The following is a 24,824-nucleotide window of genomic DNA, read 5'->3' as shown; positions in this document are numbered from 1 at the left end:
GTCTGTCCAGTTTACACAGCATATTGTCAGCAGTTAAGTCCAATTTCTTTGTCTAGTGGCTAACAAAGCAAACTCCATATGCAGTTTCTTCAGAGTTCATCATCCTTTTCTGAAGTAGATTGGTGCTGCCAGGAGCAGACATGTCTCACTCTCATGAAAATCCTTAAGTTATTAAACATTATAATATTCTGTAAATATTTTAAGCATTTGAAGAGCATATATTAATATCTTGAAACAAACCTAATATGACTACAAGTTTGATTATTATAGATGACTAACTACTAATCTGCATTTCCTAATTATGCATTACAGTTTTAAATGAGCTTCATTTAAATGTGCTGGAGTACAATACCCCAGTCAAAAGTAGAAACATACATGCAGTATTAAAAAAAAAACTTTAAATTTGTATTAATATACCAAAACCCATACCAATGTAAAATATTTGAGGTTAATAGTTGTCTTTTTATCCTATATTCCTATATCCCACTAAATAATGAAAAACATCCATAGCCCACCAAATGACCAAAAACCATACATACTCCCTTGGCAATGCAGGTGATGTGTTCTTTAGACTGTTTCCTGTTGTCTGTGGGCAAAGCCATCTTCAGGGACCCTGAGAAAATGGAGATAATGGTCGAGTCCTGGGAAGACTGGCCATAACATTTGTTGTCCAGTTTCTGTGCAGTGGGAAAGCACAAGGCTTCTCTGTAGCCCTGGTTAGAGTAGTCTGTGAGGCTGGACCATCTATCTCAGCGAGCAGCCTTGAAACAGTTCCAGATGCACAATTCTGGGGAAACTGCAACAGAGGCACTCTGAGAGTCTGGATCACCTGGGCCACCTGTTTCCATTGGTATCTGGTCCCTTGCTCAGTCTTGCAGTTTTTCTAGCTTTGTTTCTTTATGTCCATAGCCAGAATTTTCATGGGGCCTTCCCCAGTAACCTTGAATAAATCCACAGCCTTTCATTTCCTGTGGAAACAAAAGCATAACCACTTTCCCAATGCAATGCATTTTTTAAAATTACATTTTAAAGTTAAGGCATTTCTAAAGTATCTAGGCCAGTTTAATTCAGCACTTCCTCTTAAAATCCCATGTATCTCAGCAGCTGCCATTCTCTCATCAGCATTCAAAAAATTCAAAGTCAACTGCTACAAGCTGAAATAATATGAAGTAGGATTTCAGCTGATTATGACAAGCTAATACCTGGAAGAAGCCAAGGGCCTTCCAGAGGTCAATCCGAGGATGAAGGAGTCTTGGTGATGATTGGCTTTTGATTATTAGCTATTTTCCTGCAATGAAATTTCTTGTGTGCTACTGCACCTTTTCCATCATTCACTGGGGACAATTTCCCCTCTACTAAAGGAATATTTAGATAACCTTCAGTGCTAATAGCAGCATACAGCCAGAACCCCAGTTTCATGTCTCCCCGTAATTAGCATTATTAACAGCATCTGGCCAGGATCATCCCTGAACAGACGAAAGTATATTATCAGAGACATCTCTGTACTAGACTTAAGCATCTAGGCTATCTGTTTGAGAAGGCCTGGTGGATGTGCTAACTAAGCTTGACTTTATCCCTTTCCAAAGTCTTATCTCTAGTTTTAAATCTACCTTTAAATATTAACTGAGAACTAAAGAGTTTCTAGTTACAGGTACATCAAGCTGACTCAGGCTGCCCAGCCACCAAGTGCACTCCTCCACCCTGCCAGTAAACTGCAGTAGCCAAGATAGCTTGGACAGATAAGGGGCCAAAGGAAAAGAAGGCAGTTTTATTTTCACTCATCACTGGTAGACTCCTAACACTTTAACTAATCACTTCTAAGAATACAGTTAAGCACATAAAATCCATCTTGCTCAGATATTAACTGAATTTAGCCCTCAGTTGATTCTATCCCCCATTAGTCACTTGCTTTTTGAGTTGCAGATAATTGCTGGCAATTACTGCTCTTTTGTGTGGATCTTATTGCCCCTCCTTTTGACCCTGAGGGAATTCAAGCCTGGTGACCTTGCTTTAACCAGAGCATTGCTATCACATGGGTATACAACTATAAACCTCAGAGACTTGGGAGGACTAGATAAAGAAGAGAAAAGAGAATGGAAGAACTAGATGGGTATAAACTAGAGAGGAGTGAACTGAGATTGGGGCAGAACTAAGATAAAGGAATTAAGATAGCATCTATAAGGAACAGCAGAAATATGTAGAGCAAAATCCACCAATAAAGGAGCAACGTATGAGAGCAGAGTAGTAGCTGTGTAGAGAGAGAACTGACTCAGCAGAATAAAGTGAATGGACAAAAGAATTTCATGTACATAGATTATTTTAATGTCATCAAAGATTAGATTACCAGCTGGTTGTAGATTCTTCCCAGACCCTGGGAGAGGACTCTCGAGGTGCTGGTCTCCAATAGTCCTCATTAGTCAACACCATATACCAGATGCAAACTCCCTGTGTGTTCCTATCTCTATGTAGCTTATTCTTTTTTATTATTTATAAACTATTTACTTTTTTCTATGACTGTCTATACCCATTTTCTTTTCTTTCTTAAGCTTACACACATTCCTAAACACACTGTAATCAGTTTAGAGATTATGTTTTTTTACCATATAGATTACAGGGTTGGAGATACAGAGTGCCTTCAAGCAAGGAATTTGTGGTTTTCTTGGGGACAGGGGAAGACTATGCTTTTTACCACACAGATTCACAAGGAAAAGGTTAAACTGGCTGGGAAGAATTTCATAGCTTCCATCTCTAAGCCAAGTCATGGGGATATGGGAAGCAAGTCATTTGTGAGGAAGAATATTCTAGGCTGAAGGAACAGCAACCATCAGGACTTGTAGAAAAAGACCAAGAGTTTAGAGATGGTCAGAGAATGAAAAAAAAAAAGAAAAGAAAAGAAAAGCTGAAGAAATCCCATGTAAAGGATTATCAGCTAAAGTTGTCCAAAAGTGTCCTCTGTACTCCTCAGTGAAGGAAAGGTGAGCATGTGGTTTGGCATCCAAATGATAACTGAAGATGTCTTGGGGAGTAAGCATATTTAGAAAAAGACAAAGTTGGAAGGGAAATATGATGGATGATGGCAATCTAGACTAGATGAGACTAATCTGGATGAATTTAGCAGTATTTAACCTTTGTACCTAACATGTCTTCAACAAATGCTTAAAAGTACACGTATCAGCAGGGCAGTGGTGGCTCACATCTTTAATCCTAGTACTAGGGAGGCAGAGGCAGGCTGATCTCTGTGAGTTCGAGGACAGCCTAGTATACAGAGCAAGATCCAGGACAGGAAGCAAAACTAACCCTGTCTCAACCCTCCCCCCCCGAAAAAGTACACATATCATGGCAGTCCAACCAACTTTGAATATACAATTCCTTAACAGTAGCTTTTATACTCCAAAGTTAGTGTTTTACAGATAGTTATGGACTGAAAATCAGGAAATTATCCAATATGCCTGTAATAGGAGTATTTGTAATTCTACAATTTAAATTTCAAAATAAATATATTTTAAATAGTATTTTATTTGTCATATATTGGGTGAAATGCAATCACATTACTTTCTCTAGCACCATATGACAATTTCTAATGACAAAATAATCTCAAAGCTATATTGAGGTTTTAGCTGATTTATATCAGTTAGCTCTCCTTGGAGAATTAATGTCAATTACCCTTATAGAAAGTAATGTGTTACACAATTAGAAAGTACAAAATCAGTAAAGAGTAGGAAGTTAGCTGATGTTAATAGAGCTTGAAACATAAAATTGTTTTAACTAAATAGTTATTAGTCACTGACTCTTAAGCTTTTGCAATATCAATATAGAAAATAATCTTTTTTTCTTTATTATTATGTGTTTTAAATTTTATACATCAGCCATGGGTTCCCCTGTCCTCCCCCCTCCCGCACCCACCCCCAACTTCCCCCCAGCCCCTCCCCTCCATTCCCATGTCCTCCAGGATCAAGGCACCCCTGGGGATTCATTTAAACCTGGTGGATTCAGTACAGGCAGGTCAAGTCACCTCCTTCCAGACAGAGCAAAGTGTCCCTGTGTAAGCCCAAGGTTTCAAACACCCAGCTCATGCACTAAGGACAGATCCTGGTCCCACAGCCTGGGTGCCCCCCAAACAGATCAAGCTATTCAATGGTCTCATTTATCCAGAGGGCCTGATCCAGCTGGGGGCTCCACAGCCTTTGGTTCATAATTGATGTGCTTCCATTCATTTGGCTATTTGTCCTTGTGCTTTTTGCAATCTTGGATTCAACAATTCATGCTCTTGCAGACCCTCCTCTTTCTTGACAGTTGGACACCTGGAGCTCCACCTGGGGCCTGGCTGAGGATCTCTGAATCTACTTCCATCAGTTATTGGATGAGAGTTCCAAGATGACTGTTAGGGTGTTTAGTCATCTATTCACCACACTGGGTAAGATCAGGCTTTCTCTCAACCATTGCCAGCAGACTACAGAGGATATATCATTGTGGATTACTGGGGACCTCTCGAGCACTCTGCCTATTCCTGTTCTCATGTGGTCTTCATTTATCATGGTCTGTGATTCCTCATTCTCCTTTTCTGTTCTTGATCCACCTGGGATCTCATGCTCCCCTAAGCTTTCTTTCCCTCAAATCTTGCCCTTCATTACTCCCACTGTCATCCAGGTTGTTCATGTAGATCTCATCCATTTCTCTGTCATTGGGTGATCCTTGGGTCTTTCCTACAGTCCTGTTTTCTAGGTAGCCTCCCTGGAGTTGTGTAGCAGTCTAGTCATCTTTGTTTGACATCTAGTATCCTACTATGAGAGAGTACATACCGTGTTTCTCCTTCTGAGTCTGGGTTACCTCACTCAGGATGATTTTTTCTGGATCCATCCATTTGCCTGCAAACCTCATTATGTCATTGTTTTTCTCTGCTGAGTAGTACTCCATTGTGTATATGTACCATATTTTCTTTATCCATTCTTCAGTTGAAGGGCATCTAGGTTGTTTCCAGGTTCTGGCTATTACAAACAAAGCTGATACGAACATAGCTGAGCAAATGCCCTTGTGGTATGACTGAGAATTCCTTGGGTATATGCCCAAGAGTGCTACAGCTGGGTCTTGGGGGAGATGGATGCCCAATTTTCTAAGGAAGCACCATATTGATTCCCAAAGTGGCTGTACAAGCTTGCATTCCCATCAGCAGTGGAGGAGAGTTCCCCTTGCTCCACATCCTCTCCAACATAAGCTGTCTTCTGTGCTTTTGATCTTAGCTATTCTGACAGATGTAAGGTGGTATCTCAGAGTCATTTTGATTTGCATTTCCCAGATAATTAGAGATGTTGTGCAATTCCTTAAATGTCTTTTAGCCATTTGAACTTCCTCTTCTGATATTTCTCTCTTTAGTTCCATAGCCCATTTCTTAATTGGACTGTTGGGCATTTTGATGTCTACTTTCTTGAGTTCTTTATATATTCTGGATATCAGCCCTCTGTCAGATGTGGGGTTGGTGTAGACCTTTTCCCATTCTGTAGGCTGTTGCTTTGTCTTGTTGACTGTGTCCTTTGTTCTACAAAAGCTTCTCAGTTTCAACAGGTCCCATTGATTGATTATTTCTCTCAGTGTCTGTGTTACTGGTGTTATATTTAGAAAGTGATCTCTGGTGCCAACGCATTCAAGAGTACTCCTGACATTCTCTACTATCAGGTACAGAGTAGCTTGATTTATGTTGAGGTCTTTGATCCAATTGGATTTAAGTTTTGTGCATGGTGACATATATGGATCTATTTGCAGCCTACACATTGACATCCAGTTATGCCAGTACCATTTGTTGAAGATGCTTTCTTTTTTCCATTGTAGAATTTTGGCTTCTTTGTCAAAGATTATATATTTGGAGGTGTACAGGTTAATGGCAGGGTCTTCAATTCGCTTCCACTGGACCACATGTCAGTTTTTATGCAAGTAACAAGCTGTTTTTATTGTGGTAGCTCTATAGCAGAGCTTGAGGTCGGGGATGGTGATGCCTCCAGAGGTTGTTTTATTGTACAGGATTCTTTTGGCTATCCTGGGTTTTTTGTTTTTCCATATGAAGTTGAGTACTATTCTTTGCAGATCTGTGAAGAATTGTGTTGGTAATTTGATGGGAATGGCGTGGAATCTGTAGATTGCTTTTGGTAAGTTCGCCATTTTTACTATGTTCATCATGCCTATCCATGAGCATGGGAAATCTTTCCATTTTGTGACATCTTCTTCAATTTCTTTTTTCAGGGACTTAAAGTTCTTGTCATATAGGTCCTTCACATACTTAGTTAGAGTAACCACAATGTATTTTATGTCATTTGTGGCTATTGTGAAGGGTGATGTATCTCTGATTTCCTTCTCAGCATGTTTGTCTACTGTATATAGAAGGGCTACTGATTTTTTTGAGTTGATCTTGTATCCTGCAATGTTGCTGAAGGTTTTTATTAGCTGTATCAGTTCCTTGGTTGAATTTTTGGGGTCACTCATGTATACTAACATGTCATCTGCAAATAGGGAGAGCTTGACTTCTTCCTTTCCAATTTGTATCCCCTTAATCTCTTTATGTTGTCTTATACCTCTGGATAGAACTTCAAGTACTATATTGAATGAGTATGTGGAGAGGGGACAGCCTTGCCTTGTTCCTGATTTTAGTGGTATTGCTTTGAGTTTCTCTCCATTTAATTTGATGTTGGCTTGCTGTAGATTGCCTTTATTATGTTTAGGTATGTTCCCTGTATTCCTGATCGCTCCAAGACCTTCATTATGAAGTGGTGTTGGATTTTGTCAAATGTCTTTTTTGCATCTAGTGAGATGATCGTGTGGTTTTTTTCTTTGAGTTTGTTTATATGGTGTCTTACACTGATGGACTTTCATATGTTGAACCACTCTTGCATCCCTGGGATGAAGCCTACTTGATCATGGTGGATAATTGTTTTGATGTGTTCTTGGAGTCTGTTTGCCAGAATTTTATTGAGTATTTTTGCATCAATGTTCATGAGGGAGATCGGTCTGTAGATCTCTTTCTTTTTTGCATCTTTGTTTGGTTTAGGAATCAGGGTAATTATAGCCTCATAGAAGGAGTTTGGTAATATTCCTTCTGCTTCTATTGTGTGGAACAATTTACAGAGTATTGGTATTAAGTCTTCTTTGAAGATCTGGTAGAATTCTGCACTGAAACCATCAGGTCCAGGGCTTTTTTTGGTTGGGAGACTTTTAATGACTGATTCTATTTCCTTAGGGGTCATTGGACTATTTAGATGGTTTATCTGGTCTTGATTTACCTTAGGTATGTGGTATCTATCCAGAAAATTATCCATTTCTTTTAGATTTTCCAGTTTTGTGGAGTAGAGGTTTTTGAAGTATGACCTGATGATTCTCTGGATTTCCTCATTGTCTGTTGTTATGTCCCCCTTTTCATTTCTGATTTTGTTAATTTTGATGCTCTCTCTCTGTCTTTTGGTTAGTTTGGATAAGGGCTTGTATATCTTGTTGATCTTCTCAAAGAACCAACTCTTTGTTTCATTAATCCTTTGTATTGTTCTCTTTATTTCTATTTTATTGATTTCAGCTCTCAATTTGATAATTTCCTGGCATCTGTTCCTCCTGGGAGACTTTGCTTCTTCCTGTTCAAGGGCTTTCAGGTGTGCTGTCAAGTGACTAGCATGAGATTTCTCCAGCTTCTTTATGTGGGCATTCAGTGCTATGAATTTCCCTCTTAGCACTGCTTTCATGGTATCCCATGAGTTTGGGTATGTGGTGTATTCATTTTCTTTGATCTCTAGGAAGTCTTTAATTTCTTTCTTTATTTCTTCCTTAACCCATTGTTGATTCAACTGAGAATTATTCAGGTTCCATGAGATTGTAGGATTTCTGTAGTTTTTTCTGTTGTTGAAATCTAACTTTAATCCATGGTGGCCTGATAGAATAAAGGGGGTTATGCCAATTGTTTTGTATCTGTTGAGATTTGCTTTGTGGCCAAGTATGTGGTCGATTTTAGAGAAGGTTCCATGGGGTGCTGAGAAGAAGGTATATTCTTTTTTGTTTGGGTGGAATGTTCTGTAGATATCGATGAAGTACATTTGAGCCATGACTTCAGTTAAGTCCATTATGTCTCTGTTAACTTTCAATTTGGCCAATCTGTCCAGAGGTGAAAGTGGGGTGTTGAAGTCTCACACTATTAATGTGTGGGGTTTTATATGTGATTTAATCTTTAGTAATGTTTCTTTTACATATGTGGGTGCCCTTGTATTTGGGGCATAAATGTTCAGAATTGAAACTTCATCTTTCCTGCGATGAGTATTATGTATTGTCCTTCATCATCTCTTTTGATTGATTTTAGTTTGAAGTCTATTTTGTTGGATATTAGGATGGCTACACCAGCTTGTTTCTTAAGACCATTTGATTGGAAAGTCTTTTCCCAGCCTTTTATTCTTAGGAGGTGTCTGTCTTTGAATTTGAGGTATGTTTCTTGTATGCAGCAGAAAGATGGGTCCTGTTTTCATATCCATTCTGTTAGTCTGTGTCTTTTTATAGGTGAATTAAGTCCATTGATATTAAGGGACATTAATGACCAGAGATTGCTCATTCCTGTTGTTATTTTTATTTTTTGGTGGTAGTGGGTGTGTACTTCTCTTCTTTGGGGTTTACTGCGGTGGTGTTATCTATTGCCTGTGTTTTTGAGGGTGTCTCTGCCTTCCTTAGGTTGGAATTTTCCTTCTAGTGCTTTCTGTAAGGCTTGGTTTGTGGATAAGTATTGTTTAAATCTGGTTTTGTCTTAGAAGGTCTTGTTCACTCCATCTATGATGATTGAAAGTTTTGCTGGGTAAATTAGTCTAGGCTGGCATCCATGGTCTCTTAGCTTCTGCATTATATCTGTCCAGGTCCTTCTGGCTTTCAAAGTCTCCATCGAGAAATCGGGTGTTATTCTAATGGGTTTGCCTTTATAAGTCACTTGGCCTTTTTCCTTTGCTGCCCTTAATATTCTTTCTTTATTCTGTACATTTAGTTTTTTAATTATTATGTGGTGAGGGGACTTTTTTGGGGGGTCTAGTTTGTTTGGTGTTCTATAGGCTTATTTTATCTTCATAGGCATTTCCTTCTTTAAGTTGGGAAAGTTTTCTTCTATGATCTTGTTAAATATATTTTCTGTGCCTTTGAGGTGGTATTCTTCTCCTTCCTCTATCAGTATTATTTGTAGGTTTGGTCTTTTTTGGTGTCCCAAATTTCTTGGACATTTTGGGTCATGACTTTGTTGGTTTTAGTGTTTTCTTTGACTGATGAATCTATTTCTTCTACCATATCTTCAATACCAGAGATCCTCTCTTCCATCTCTTGCATTCTGTTGGTTATACTTCATCTGAAATTCCTGTTTATTTACTCAGATTTTCTATTTCCAACATTCCTTCTGCTGGTGTCTTCATTTTTTTCTATTTCCCTCTTCAGTTCTTGGATTGTCTCCCTTGCTTTTTCATGATTTTCATTCAAGGATTTATTGTTTTCTTCTGCTTTAATTGTCCTTTCCTCTAGTTTTTTATAGTGTTCTTCCCATTTTTTGTTTGTCTGTTCCTCTACTTTATTTTTGATTTCTTCTATATAAGGCTCTAGCCTCCTCATGATGTTACTTATAAGGTTGTCTTCTTCTTCTTCTTCTTCTTCTTCTTCTTCTTCTTCTTCTTCTTCTTCTTCTTCTTCTTCTTCTTCTTCTTCCATTCCATGATGTTCAGGTCTAGCTGTTGGAGAAGGGCTAGGTTCTTGTGATGCTGTATTGCTCTTTTTTTTTTTTGTGGTATGTACTTGTGCCTTGATGTCTGCCCATCTCCTCTTTGGTTCATTCTTGGTCTTATCAGTGTACTTGGTCCAGAGAGAGTTGACAGATTTAGTGAGCCTCTCTCTGGTCCAGATGGAAACTCTGGGCTGGATTCAAGTGCTGGTCCAGATGAGAGTGCTGGCCTAATAGGAGCTGGGGGGCTGGACTCTGAGTCTTGGGAAGTCCCTGATATCTCCTTATTTTGTCCAGATGTGAGCTCCTTTGTCCAGATGTGGAGCCCCCAGCTGGATCAGGCCCTCTGGATAAGTGAGACCATTGAATAGCTTGATCTGTTTGGGAGGCACCCAGTCTGTGAGACCAGGATCTGTCCTTAGTGCATGAGCTGGCTGTTTGAAACCCAGTGCTTACACAGGGACACTTTGCTCAGTCTGGAAGGAGGTGACAGGACCTGCCTGTACTGAATCCACCAGGTTTAAATGAATCCCCAGGGGTGCCTTGATCCTGGAGGACACGGGAATGTAGGGGAGGGCCTGGGAGGAAGTTGGTGGTGGGGGCGGAAGGGGGCAGGACAGGGGAACCCATGGCTGATATATAAAATTTAAAACACATAATTATATAGGAAAAAAATCTCTCAATATACCCATAATACTGCATTTCAGTGGTGAAAACGATATTCTCAAGATGTTTATAATAGAATAATAAAAAATTTAAATGAATCCCCAATGGAGTCTTGGCCCTGGATGTGATGGGAATGGAGGTGAGGGGATGGAGGGAAGGTGTGGGCAGGGGCGGGAGAGGGGAGGACAAGGGAACCCAGGGCTGATATGTAAAATTAAAACACAAATACAATTTTAAAAAAGTTTTAAAAAATATTTTAATAAGCACCAGAAAAAACTGACTATGGAGCCTGATAATGAAAAACTCTAGGCTCAAGAATGTAAACCCTTCATAATACCATAATGTATTATGCATCTTAATTAAATTATCTGAACCTAGTATTATAATTTCAGAGTATAACTAAAGAACTCTTTACCTAAGAAAAGAAGAAATCTTTAAAAAGTTATTTCTCACTAATGTTATTAAGGGCAGTAAAATACTAATATATATATATATACATCTTATTAAAAGAAGTGCTTATCCAGAGTAAAAAATAAAGTTTTAAAGTACATGTGAACAAAAAAATTAATACAAAAGTTGCCTTGCATTGACTTTCACCCTTTCAAATTTTATAGAAAATACTGAATATTACAATGACTGACAATCATAACAAACTTTCCAAGATTAAATCTGAGAAACTATGTGTAACAGCATTACTATATTGATCTTAAATACTAATATTTAATTTATATTTGATTAATAAATATTCAAAATTTGAGTGATGAGTATTAGGATAATTTATATTATAAATGATTATTATTTTAATATAACTAAAATAATATCATGGGTTGGGGATTGAGCTCAGTGGTAGAGCACTTGCCTAGCAAGCACAAGGTCCTAGGTTCGATCCTCAGCTTAAAAAATAAATAAACAAATAAATAAATGCATGAATAAATAAATAAATAATATCATAATATTTTATGGTTTTAATTAAATTAAAATATAATATTTTCAAATACAATTTGTAAATTTTGTGTCTTTATTCTATAATTTGCCCAAACATTGCCAGATCAGCAACAGCATGTTGAGTGGTGTATGCACTGAGTAAAATCAATTATCTTTCATATTCTACTTAAGTCATTTACGCAAAAACATAGTTTTATACCTAATTTTTTTCAAAGTGGAAGAAAAATCATCTAAGAATGAATTATCTCAGTTTCTAACTTAGTAAGTAATTTAAATATTTAGACATATAGTATTTAGCTTTCCATCCATTGGTACACCTGCTTACTCAGTGTTTCTAAAGCTCTAGGTGTGAGTCTAACATGAACATATTTGTTAATTTGCTTCAACTTCATAGCTTCTGGAGATGAGCCTGTAAAGAATTATAAAGACACACACACACACACAGGAAAAATGTTTTTAAAATGTGCATTGTGATGAATGTCCTAGCATACTTCTCATAAAAGCACATTCTGATGTCTCAGAAGAAGCACTGTTAGAAAATGAAAGTTTTGTTTCTGGAATACTGTTTACTACCTTGCTATCAGAGCATTAATCCTGCTAACTGAACTTCTGAGTTGTTAATGTCACAAAACATTCTCCAAAGCTCTTCCTCAGGCCCGTTGGCAGCAGAGAAGAATCTGGAGGTCAAGGAGGGGAGCTGAATCTGGCAATCTTTGGGTTCAGGTGGTACAGCTTGATTATCCTGCAACTTAACTGAAAACTAAAAGATCTTCAGCGTAGAAATTTAGTGGTGTGTATCTTAGTTACTTTTCTATTGCTGTGATATGACCTAATGACCAAGGAAATTTATAAAAGAAAGTGTTTGGGGGCATATGTTTTCAGAGAGTTAGAGTCCCTGACCGTCATGGTGAGGAACATTGCACCAGATAGGTAGGCACAGTGCTGGAGCAGTAGCTGAGAACTTGCATCCTGCTCCATAAGCACAGGGCAGAGAAACAGCAAACTCGGAATGGTGTGAGCCTTTGAAACCTAAAAGCTCACCCCAGTAACACCCCTTCTCAAACAAGGCCATACTTCATAATCTTTCCCAAAACAATTCCAATAACTCAGAACCAAATATACAAAATATGAGCCTACAGAAGCCATTTTTATTCAAGCCACCACAATTGGCCTCCAAGGGAATATAGATATTTATATTTCTCAAAATAATTAATGCATAAAAGAAATATACAAGAATATTTATGTCAGAAGAAATGATTTAGGAAACCTATGAAAGTGTAGAGAAAATTATCATCATCTGTAATACTATAGAAAAATTTCTACTTACTTTTATATATTCTTAGATTTATGGTACTTATACATTCACACATATTTTCCATAAATACACATACATGTCTATATTTCACATATATTAATATATAATTTTCATTTGTTTTATTTCTTACTATCCTGTAATTATATATTCATATTAATATATTTCTAGGTCTTATTGGTATTTAATATACCCTAATATAGTCATTTATAATTTTGTCACTTTCTTAGATTTCCAAAGCATTTATGACTATAAATAATACAAAGATAAACATTTGCATAAATCTCAAAAATGTTGTGTTTGTTACATTAATGCATATTTTGCAAAATGAAATTACTAATTTTATAATAAATGCACACTAATGGTTTGATAACTATTGTTAAATAACCTTTCATGAAGTTATGTAATTTACTCTATAAACTAGTCGAGTGATCATTTTCCAAGTTTACTGTTTTAAGTGTTTTTGGTTGTTTATTTCTTTTTTGTCAATTGATTAATTTTAATTTCAGCCTATACAGTAACTTTTAAAGTTTATGGCTACAAGTGAATTTAGATAATCTTTCCTATAATTAGAGGTATATGCATTTATTTGAATTATTCATCAGTTCACTTTTTATTGACTTATGAATATACTTTAAGTAGAAAAATATCAAATTTATATACTTAAATCACTTATTGAATTGTAGAAAGCTATTTTCAACATACAGCAGCCATTGCCATCTTCCTGAGAGCAGCTGTGACTACAAGATAGAGACTCTTTTTTGTTATTGTTGTGTATTTATCTGTTTGTTTTTGCATTCCAACCAAAGTTCTCCTCCCTCTCCTCTTCCCAATCCCCTCACCACATTCCCTTAACCTCCAACCACTCCTGCTCCAGTGTTTCTCCTCAGATACAGGTGGGCTTCTCATTGATATTAGCCAGCCAATGTATATCAAGTTGCAGTGAGACTAGGCTCCTCCTCTTCAATTAAAGCTGGATGAGGCAATCCAGTAGGAGTAACAAGTCTCAAAAGCAGGCATCACAGTCATAGACAGCTGTTGTTACCACTGTTAGGAGTGTCACAAGAAAACCAACCTACACATCTGTAACATACATGCGGAAAGCCTAAATCAGTCCCACACAGGCTCTCTGGTTGTCAGTTCAGTCCCTGTGAGCTCCTACGAGCTCATGTTGATTGATTTTGGGGGTTTTCTTCTGATGCCCTTGACCCCTCTGCCTCCTACAATCCTTCCTCCCCCTCTTCTGTAGGATTCTTGAGCTCCACTTTAGTTTTAAGTTTGGCTGTGGTTATCTGCATCTGCTCCAAATAGTTGCTGGATAAAGCCGCTCTGATGACAGTGGGCTAGGCACCAATCTATGAGAATAGCAGAATATCATTAGGAATCTTTTCATTGACCCTTTTTCCCCCCACCAGTCATGTTTGGTTCTATCCTAGGTCTCCTGGGTATCCTGTGATGATATTTTATTTGTGTGGTAATAAATAAAGCTTGCCTGGAGGTCAAGGAGAAAAGGCCAGCCATTTTAAGTAGACAAAGAAGTCAGGCAGCACACACTCTTAATCCCTTAGCTGCCAGGATCTCTGTGTGTTCAAGGCCAAACTAGGGAACAGAACCAATTGTGGTGACACACCTTTAATCTCAGTACCAACTATAGAAACCTGGAGGTCTGTACAGACAGACAGACAGTGACAGAGCTGTGTAGGAAGAGGAAGTGAGTTGGCTGGGCTTAGGGCCAATGATAGGGTAGAAAAGCAAGTCATATAAGCCTGGGTAGACAGGAAGTCGCTCCTGGGAAGCTGCAAAGTTGATGAGGTAAGTTTGGCTAGTGGATTTCTGTATTTCCCTATCTCTCAAAGGCTTTAACCCAAATGTCTGGCTCCATGTTTTTGTTTGTTTGTTTGTTTGTTTGTTTGTTTGTTTGTTTGTTTGTTTATAAGACCATTTAGAAATTCGTCTACATTTGGCATCCAACTGTGGGGCAGGAATTTTTTTAAAAGCCACTTGTCTGTGGCCTTATGGGCCCCAGCTCCACCAGAGCTGCACTCTGCATGCAGCCAGAACTACAAGGGGCCAGAGCTGCATGCTGATGGAGCTACACATGGCCAGACAGCTTGTGGTCTTACAGAGACCCTGGCTCAGACCCAGTTGCACTGCTCAGACCAGAAAATATGGCTGGACTTTCTTTAGCTTTTCTTTCACCTGGTAGGTGGTGGACTCTCTCTCTCTCTCCAGATTCCCATCTTGGACTGCCAACACACTGAAATTCTCTCTGACTTCTACTGTTCTATGCAGTCAACAGATTTGATAAGTCAATTAAGATATCATAAAGGGTGAAATTAGGTAAAAGAGAATTTTTTCCGACCTTAAAAAAAGGGGGGGGAAACATTTTTACTATGGAAGGAACTCAGTCTCTATTTGACAACTCATTAGGCAGTCTGAAAATGGAACAATTAAATGAAAGGATAATCAGTGTTGATGGGATGTATGTAGCATCAATTATGAATTTTATTTGTTGAATCATTTTTATTTTAGCATTAAAAAGGTTGGTCAATTTAAGTGCCAAGATAAAAGCTTTAGAAAAACCTGTTAAAATGACTCAAAGAGAAAAGAGACCCAGACGGGAGAATTTAAAGGTAAACATATCTCAGGATTAACTTTAGAAAAACCTGTTAAAATGAATTATAAAGAAATTCAGACCCAGACAGAAGAATTTAGAGGTGAAATTATTTTAGGATGGAAATACACAGAGAGAAACAGCCTGTTTTCAAACAACCAAACTTAATCTATCTGGTAACCTTACAGGAACTACCTGCTCAACGGCATATCTAAGCTAATTGGACTCCAGTGGAAATGCTAGATTTAAGGAGATTTAAAGAAGCTATAGTATCTGCAGGTGAGAGACATGGAGATCATGATAGGAGGACATGCAGAGATGACAGGCCACACTAGTGGAAGCCCATGAAATTTGGACTGGTGGCTGTGGAGCCCCCATGGGACTGGACTAGGTCCTCTGGCTATGGAAGACACCTGTTTGGCTTGAACTGTTTGGGGGGCACCTAGGCAGAGCGATAAGGATCTGTCCCTGGTCTATGGGCAGGCTGCTGGAACTCGGTGCCTGTAGTGTGACACCTTGCATAGCCTTGGTGCAGTGGGAATGGGCTTGGACCTGCCTAGGCTCAGTGCGCTGGGCTCAGCTGACTCCTAATGGGAGTCCTCAATTTGGGAGATGTGGGGATGCGGGGTGGCTTGGAAAAGAGGGCCAGGGGATGGGAGGAGGGAGGAGGGGGGATCTGTGGATAGTATGTGGAGTGAGTAGAAATTTTCTTAAAAAATGAAAAAAAAAACAGAAAAAAGTTTAAATGAATCAAAACAAGGTAGTCCTAAATTGAGAAATAGACAAATCTAAAATGACCACATTTTGAGAGTTTAATGCTAATGTTTTACTAATTCATAGAGTATGTAAATTAAACATTGACATAAATTAGAATGTTTGGATGATACTATTCTCAAATATAATATTAAAAAATAAAACAGAATTCTGAAAAAAAGAAGCTGTAGTATCATATGGCATGCATTCTCCATTTGTAAAGCAGGACTGGAAAGAAGTAATTACAGCTGTCCTAGAGGCTAGGGCACAATTACAACAGTGAACATGGTTGAAAGAGGAGGCTAAAACAATAGAACAACAAAGTAGGACTAGAGGTGTGGAAATTTCCCAGGATCAACTTCTTGGAGAAGGCAAATATGCTGATATACAAAGACAGTGTTATTTATAAACCTTAATTCTATGCCACATGGCAGCCATGAATGCATGGAACAGAATTGAGAAAGCAGGGAAGAAAGCTGAATTATTTATGAAAATTATAAAAGGTTCAAAAGAATCCTTCACAGATTTCTTACACAGCCTGTCTTCAGCAGTAAATAGAATGATACCAAATTAAGAAGCTAGACAAATAATAATTGAATCTTTGGCATTTGAGAAGGTGAATGCAGCATGTGAAAGAATAATCAGACCATTAAAGGCCAGATCAGCACCCTTGGAGATTGGATCAGGGACACAATTAATATTGAGTCTCATGACCATGAGATGTGGATAGAAGAGATATTTTAAAAAGTTTTGAGGAAAAATAATGTCAGATGTTTTGGTTGTGGTAAACAAGATCATTTGAAAAGGGAGTGTAAACAGGGCATTCCTAGAAAGAATGTTTATTCTAGAAAAAAGGCTTCATTTAGCTGCCTATACATGTTTTGTGTTAGAGTCTCTATCAGTTTTCTACAGGGAATCATGACCAGGCTTAACAATGAATTTGAAGTCTCCAGAAAGACAATGGGACCCCACAATGACTATTCCACATGGATAATAATAATACCACCAAGTTGACAAACATCACCCAAAGATCCGCATTGGACTACAAACTGCTAAGAACAATTACAAGATGGTTAGTGAAATGATCCAGCCTCACAGACTATTCAATGAGGACTTGAGATAAGCCCTGTACTTTTGCATTATGCAGAGACTGGACAACAAATGATACAGCTACCACTCTGGAACTTGACAACCAAAATTTTTCCTTTCATGATCCCCTAAAGATGCGTTCACCACAAACAGCAGAAAGCAATTTTAGGAACACAATGCCCACATTCCCAAGAGGTAGGGTGGGGCAGGTGGTTTATGGTTTTTCAATGGGTTTTGGCTTTGGGATAATTGTCATTGTTTAGGAGGGTTGGTTCCAAGTTGTTATTGTTAATGATCAGGAAAGAGGCTAAACAAAGGTTATTAGATTTAAGGTTCTTGTTTTTAAAAAAAGAATAGAATAGAATAGAAAAAAGAGACTATAGATAAGAGGTAGATTATTGAGTCTACTCTAACAGAGAGATATAGAAACGATAGAATAAAGGGTAGATTATTGAATCTACTCTGAAAAGAAAAAAGAGGCTGTAGATATGATATAGATAAAAAGTAGATTATATAATCTACTTTTAAAAGACAACGACTAGTTTAAAATACTTTACATTGGATAGGATTTTTATATATTATATACAAATTATATATATAGAGAGAGATTGATATTGTTAGAAAATGCTATACATATATTTCTAATCTTGTTCAAGATATTGTACCTATACAGTTTATTTAACAGTGTAATACAATTTGCTAATCTTTGAAAGTTATTATTATCAACTGTTAGGATATAAAGAAATGAAAGTTAGTAGATAAACATTATAATTGAACTTATAGTCATATTAGGTATGCTTTCAAGTCAAGCAGAGATATATTTTAGATAGACAGGTAATCTTCAAACCCTTCAGAGATCTACAGAATATGGCATTTAAAATGTTTTAATAACATAGATTTTTTTTTCTTTTATGACTATGAGACATGTCTGCTCCTGGCAGCACCAATCTATTCCAGAAAAAATATGGGCATTGAAAAATCTGCATATGGAGTTAACTGTCATTGTGGCAAAAGTTAGCCACTGAGCAAGAAAGTGCCCTCACATCAACTGCTGACAGTATGCTATCCAAAATGGACAAACAGGACACAAATAAATGGTCTAACAATCCTTGCCAAGACAAGTGTGGTTGCAGCTTTGGCAATAGGCATTCTCTGAGGCCAGTACAATACAGCCCCATCACTGAGGTGGCTTTTCAATCTGGAAAAGGTACAGTGCCCTTTCTTTGAAGACAGCTGAATACACAGTGGACTGATGGCTTCTGGTGTGCAGTGAAACAGTAGCTGAAACAGTTATTCTTGAAAAAGTAACTAGGCTAATGGATTCTAACCTCTCAATGGTAGACTAGCATTTAGTAAAGGAGATGAAAACACCCACAAGCTGAGAAGAAAGGGATGCCAAGATGAAGCCATCCACAAGCTGATAAGAGTGGGACCAGGACCTGTCCTTAGTGCATGAGCTGGCTGTTTGGAACTTTGGGCTTACACAGGGACACTTTGCTCAGCCTGGAAGGAGAGGACTGGACCTGCCTGTATTGAATCTACCAGGTTTAAATGAATCCTCAGGGAAGCCTTGGCCCTGGAGGAGATGGGAATGGAGGGGAGGGGCTGAGGGGAAGGTGGGATCGGGGGCAGGAGGGGGGAGGACAAGGGAACCCATGGCTGAGTGTAAAATTAAAACACAAATACAAAAGAAAAAAAAAAAAAAGGATGGGCAGCCAAATTCCAAAAACACCAGCAATTTCCAGAATTTAAAATCCTGAATCATGACATGGCTCTGCTGGAATTCAAGTTTATCTGGAACATTGAATACTTGCCCCAAATATGAGGTTGAGCTATAGGCCTTGTGTACATCCTACTTCACAAATGAGTCTGTCAGATACACTAAGCCTATAGGATGATGTTGTTGTCCCAATGTGCAGAGGAACCTTGGGTGACTGTCCATGCAGCTGACTGCTTCTGTTAAAACTCATTTTTTAGAAGTTGCTTGTTTGCAATTTCTGTTTTACTAGGTAATATTATTTCCTTCCTGGGTCTCTGAGGGAGTTGAAGATTAGATGGTTATAGTTACAGTTTTCCTTGTTAAGAAATTCAGAAAAGAAACTCACTAAGAGGTGTTAAATGTATAAGTTTGAAAGACATCATGAGATAGTTTTCTGTTGATAATATGTTAGGATAGAAAGTTAATTAGGTACATTTTGGACTCACCAAAGTTGGACAGATAATGGAATATTTTCTCTAAATTTGTCAAATGCAAATAGACTAGACATTGTTGATGTATTTATTGCTCATATTTATTGTATATAGTTATTCTTATATTAGTTATAACTATTTTTTTAATTTTTATTAGACAAAAAAGGGGGAAATGTGCTGATATTTTATTTGTGCTGAAATGTGGTGATATTTTATTTGTGTAGTAATAAATAAAACTTGCCTGGAGATCAGGGAGAAAAGGCCAGCCATTTTAAGTAGACAAAGAAGTCAGGCAGCACACACACTTAATCCCTTAGCTGCCAGGATCTCTGTGTGTTCAAGGCCACACTAGGGAACAGAACCAAGTGTGATGACATACCTTTAATCCCAGTACCAACTATAGAGACCTGGAGGTCTGTACAGACAGACAGATAGTGACAGAGCTGTGTAGAAAGAGGAAGTGAGGTGGCTGGGCTAAGAGCCAAAAAGAGGGCAGAAAAGCAAGTCATATAAGCCTGGGTAGACAGGCGTAGAATTTGTGGAGTTGGTGAGGTGAGATTAGCTAGCTGGTGGCTTTTCATATTTTCCTGATCTCTCTAAGGCTTTAACAAAAATTTCTGGCTTTATGTTTTTTATTTAATAAGACCATTTAGAAATTCATCTACAGTATCCTGCCTCTGAATCTTGGCTATCAGGGGTATGCTTCCTCTCAGGGTATGGGTCTCCAGTTGAGTCAGTCCTTAGTTGGACACTTCCACAATTTCTGTGTCATCTTTACCCCAGAATATCTTGCAGGCAGGACAAAATGTAGGTCAAGGGCTTGTGTTGTGTTGATGTTCCAGTCCTGTCACTGGAAGTCTTACCTGGTTACAGGTGGCTGGTCTAGACTCTGTGTACCCCATTGCTTAGAATTTTAGCTAGGTTTATTTTCATTGATTCCTTGGAGTTTCTATTGCTCTAGGTTTCTAGTTTATCCCAGAGATGCCCCCAGATTCCAGGTGTCTCTCTCTCCATCATCCCCTGACCTGATCCCTCATATTTCCATTCCCATTCTCTCTTCCAGGCCCATTCCCCTGTCCACTGGCAGTATCCATTCTATTTCCCCTTCACAGTGATATTCATTCATCCTCCCCACAACCACTTTGAATATTCTTTGTTACTTAGCTCTCTGAGTCTATGTTTTATAGTATGTTTCTCCTTTACTTTACTGCTAATATCTACTTATGAGGTACTATATACCATACTTGTCTTTCTAGGTCTTGGTTGCCTCACTCAGGATAGACAAAAGGGCAGCCCACAAAATAGGAAAAGATCTTGACCAAATCTACATCTGACAGAGGGCTAATGTCCCAAATATAGGAAGAACTCAAGAAACTAGACATTGAAAAACCAAATAATCCATTTTAAAATGGGGCACAGATCTAATTATAATTCTCTATGGAGGAACCTCTAATGGCCAAAAATCACTTAAAGAAATGTTCAGTATCCTTAGCCATAAGAGAAATGTAAATTAAAATAACTCTGAGATTACATTTTATACTGGTCAGAATGGCTAAGATTAAAAAACTCAAGTGACAGTTTATGTTGGAGAGGATGTGGAGCAAGTGGAATACTCCTCCATTGCTGGTAGGAGTACAACCTTGCACAGCCACTTTGGAAATCAATATGACAGTTTCTCAGAAAATTAGGAATCAATCTACTTCAAGGTCAAGGTACATCACTCTTGGGCATATAACCAAAGGCCTCTCCACCATATCACTAGACAATTGTTCAACTATGTTCATAGCAGCTTTATTCATAATAGCCAGATCCTGGAAACACCTAGATCTCCCTCAACTGAAGAATGAATAAAGAAAATGCGGTACATATACACACTGGAGTATTACTTATCTGTTAAAAACAATATTAGGAAATTTACTGGCAAATGGATGTAACAACAGAGACTCTTAAGAACAGGTCTTCTGACATTCCTTAGAAGAAGAAAATGAGAAGAGTCTCTAGACCACCCCCGATTTCAGCCACTCCATCCTACACCTCACTTGCAGCTGTATTCCATTCTTTTCCAGCTGCACATTGTCTGACAGTCTTGAGAAGTACAAGAAGAGATAGAGTATGGAAGATTAACTGAAGAGGAGGGTTCATCTATGAGGCTATAGGGTTATCAAGGCAAAATTTGCAGTGATATAGCTGGGGGTCATTCATGCTCCTGTAAGTAACACCCCACCCATGTTCTGTTGGTAAGCCTAGTAAACTCATAGTTCACCAAGCTAAACTTCAGTAGTTACTTTGGTCCTGCTTTGAGCCTTGTCCAGGAGTAAAGGGCAATTTTTATATCTCCATCATAAACCAGTTCTCTGCTATAGTCTCTATAATGGAAACTGGAGAGATATTATGAGCAAAATAGACATGCAAACAGAGCTGAGTGACTCATTTGATAATCAAGTTAGAAAGATAAGACTAAAAGGATAAGTTACTCAATTAACAAGGTGTTTCAACCAAGCAAGAAATGATTACATTTTTTGTTTCTTTGAAGCAAGAAACTTAGCTTGGTAGTTCATATTGTTATACTTCCTGATTTTTTAAATGTTTCCTAATTGTTTAGTACAAATATTTTAATTGATTATGACTTTACTAAGCTAGTTGTGACATTGAAACCTATGGTGGTATTTTATTTGTACTGAAATGTGATTTTATTTGTATGCTAATAAAGTTGCCATGGGGTCAGAGCAAGCTACAGAAGAAGCTGGGCAGTGGTGGTTGCATCCCTTTAATCCCAGCACTTGGGAGGCAGAGTGAGGTGGATCTCTGTGTGTTCAAGGATACAGCCAGCACAGTGACACACACCTTTAATCTCAATACCAACCATAGAAGACCTAGAGGTCTGTACAGACAGGCAGTGACGAGGAGGTCATATGTTTGGGTTTACAACCAATGAGAAGGCAGAACAGAAAGTCTATAAAAAAGAGAAAAACACAGGAAGTAGGTCTCTTGTGGAGAGGAAAGACCAAAGCAGCAGTGAAGGGTAAGGTTTTCAGCTCTCAGCTATTGCTCTGACCTCTTGACTATTAACTCTGTATTTGGCTCTGTGTTTCTTATTTAACAAGACAGTTACATCTACATTAAACAGTATCTTACCTGTTCTTCCTTACTTTGCACCATAATGCACCAACAACATTCATCACTGTAAGTTGTTTGAAATGATATTTGCCATTATATCTCTAAATAATATATTTAAATGCAAATATGTTTAAAAGATATATTTAAATATAAAATATACTTAAATAACATATTTAGCACATGAGTATTAAATTCAAGATATCAAATTGACTTGACTGTAGGGTGATAGACAAGCTTTTACTCTCCTCCACTCACATACTCAAAACACCTACATTTCTATCCTGAAAAGTTTTGTTGTTTGAATTTTTCTGAATTTATAATATACTACTATAGCCTGTTTTTATTGCTGGTAGTGTTTTTGTCTCAACACTTTTAACATTGGGTGGTCTTTTCTTTGTTGTAAAGCTCTGTAGGATTTTTCACAATAATACTAGCACATTCCTAATTGATTTTATAGCACATTTCAACATATGCACATTTCTCTCTCTCTCTCTCTCTCTCTCTCTCTCTCTCTCTCTCTCTCTTTCTCTCTCTCTCTCAACTATCCTATGAAAAACATTTCTTCCTCTTAAGAACCACAACTTTAATTTTTTAGATGATGGTTCCTTGTAAAATATTACTCAACACCTAACTACAAATCATGACAATTATTGTGTTTCTATACATGTTTTATTTTTATTGAAGTTAATGAGTGCACTGAATATGTGTTTGGCTACTTGGTTTCATGTATATATTCACTGAAAGAGCTATAAAATCTTTTAATCTGTCAAAGTCATGTTGTGAGAGGGGCCACTGTCTTCAGTCTGGACTGATTGCTCTCTTGGTCTTATATACAATTGTCATTTTGCTACTTTCTTCCTCTATCATTTTAAAACTTAACTTTAGTCCACTTATGTGATAATGCCAACTACTTGGATCTTTGTTTAATAACTTGTAAGCCAAAAGGGCGAGCAAAATAAATTTATCTTAGTAATAGTCTACCTTTACATTGCTGGCAAATACTATGAACCTGTGGTAGTTCCAAAAATGGCTCTATGGTCCTGGGGCCCCCAGTGCTGAAATAAATAAACCATAAATATATTTAGATACATTTTAACATATTTTTATTTCTAATTTGAGTTTATATATACATTGTGTGTATGTATGTATGTGTGTATATATATACATATATATATATATGTATATATATATATATATATTCAAAATATGTATGATCTCTGCTGACTGACATCACACTTGCACTCAAAGTAGGAAAAATGAGAAGAGTTCTTGACACAGTGTTTCACCTTTTGAAAGAACTATCTGGTGTCCTAGTTTTTGTAGATATCATCTCTATGCCTAAATCACAGGAACTATGGCATCCTCATGAATGTTTCTGATTAAGATTTTCTTATCTGGACTGAATTAAGAATGTGCTCTTCATCAAAAGAGTCACTACTGTGTGGTAAACTAGGATCACCATACCAGAATTCCTGACAAAGTGGTATTACAGTTATGTTCAGTTGTCAATCTGATACAACCTGGAATGAAGGAACCTTCACTGAGGAAGTGCCTCCATCAGATTGGCCTGTGGAAAAGTTAATGGAGCATTTTCTTAGTCACTAATTAATGTAAGAGGGACTAGGCCATTGTGGATAATACTATCCTTGGGCCAGTGGACATGGGCTGTATATGAGAGGTAGTTGAGCATGCCAATAAGCAACATTTGTCTGGGGGTCTCTGCTACAGTTCCTGCCTCAAGTTCCAGGCATGGATTCCTTTAATGGTGGACTGTAATATGTAAGCTAAAAATTTCTTTTGGTCACTGTTTTATTACAGCAAAGAAAGCAAACAACGGCAGTAAGGACATTATGTTTCTTTTAAATTCTAGTTTCAGAAAATGTCTGTAGTTCATGCAGAGTTTATAATTTGGGTTTTAGTAAACTCTATGTTGTGAATAATATATCCCACTGCTAAAATGGTGAAACATTCCTCCATTGTTTCTGGCTTTCAGTTTTGCTACTCAACAGTGTCCTGTGACTCTGATTTTTTAATTATATGTTTGTGATCAATCCTGCTTCCCAACCATGAGTTATTTTTAAAGTGGTTCTTTATCTTTAGTATTTTTTTTTTCATTTTCATAGCACACATTTTGGCCTCTATCTCCTTCATTTACTGTGTTTGAGTACTTGGAAAATCTTTCTGATATAGAGGCACTATTTCCTTTGGGAATGATTTTATAACACTTTGTTTGTAATTTATTGTCTTATTTAATATTTGTGCTTTATTTCTGGATGTTAGAACTGCAATCTATTAAATTTGGAGATATTGTGATTGATTTTAGTTTTCTAATTTTCCCTTTATTTCTAATCCTGAAAATTTTTTTCAATGTTAATATAAAATATTTTTATGTTTAATTTCTGTTTTCCTAATGCATTTTTTTATTATTTGTTTCT

This window comes from Onychomys torridus, chromosome 10 (genome assembly GCF_903995425.1).
Source record: "Onychomys torridus chromosome 10, mOncTor1.1, whole genome shotgun sequence".
NCBI classification, from domain to species: Eukaryota; Metazoa; Chordata; class Mammalia; order Rodentia; family Cricetidae; genus Onychomys; species Onychomys torridus.
This window is presented reverse-complemented; position numbering follows the sequence as displayed.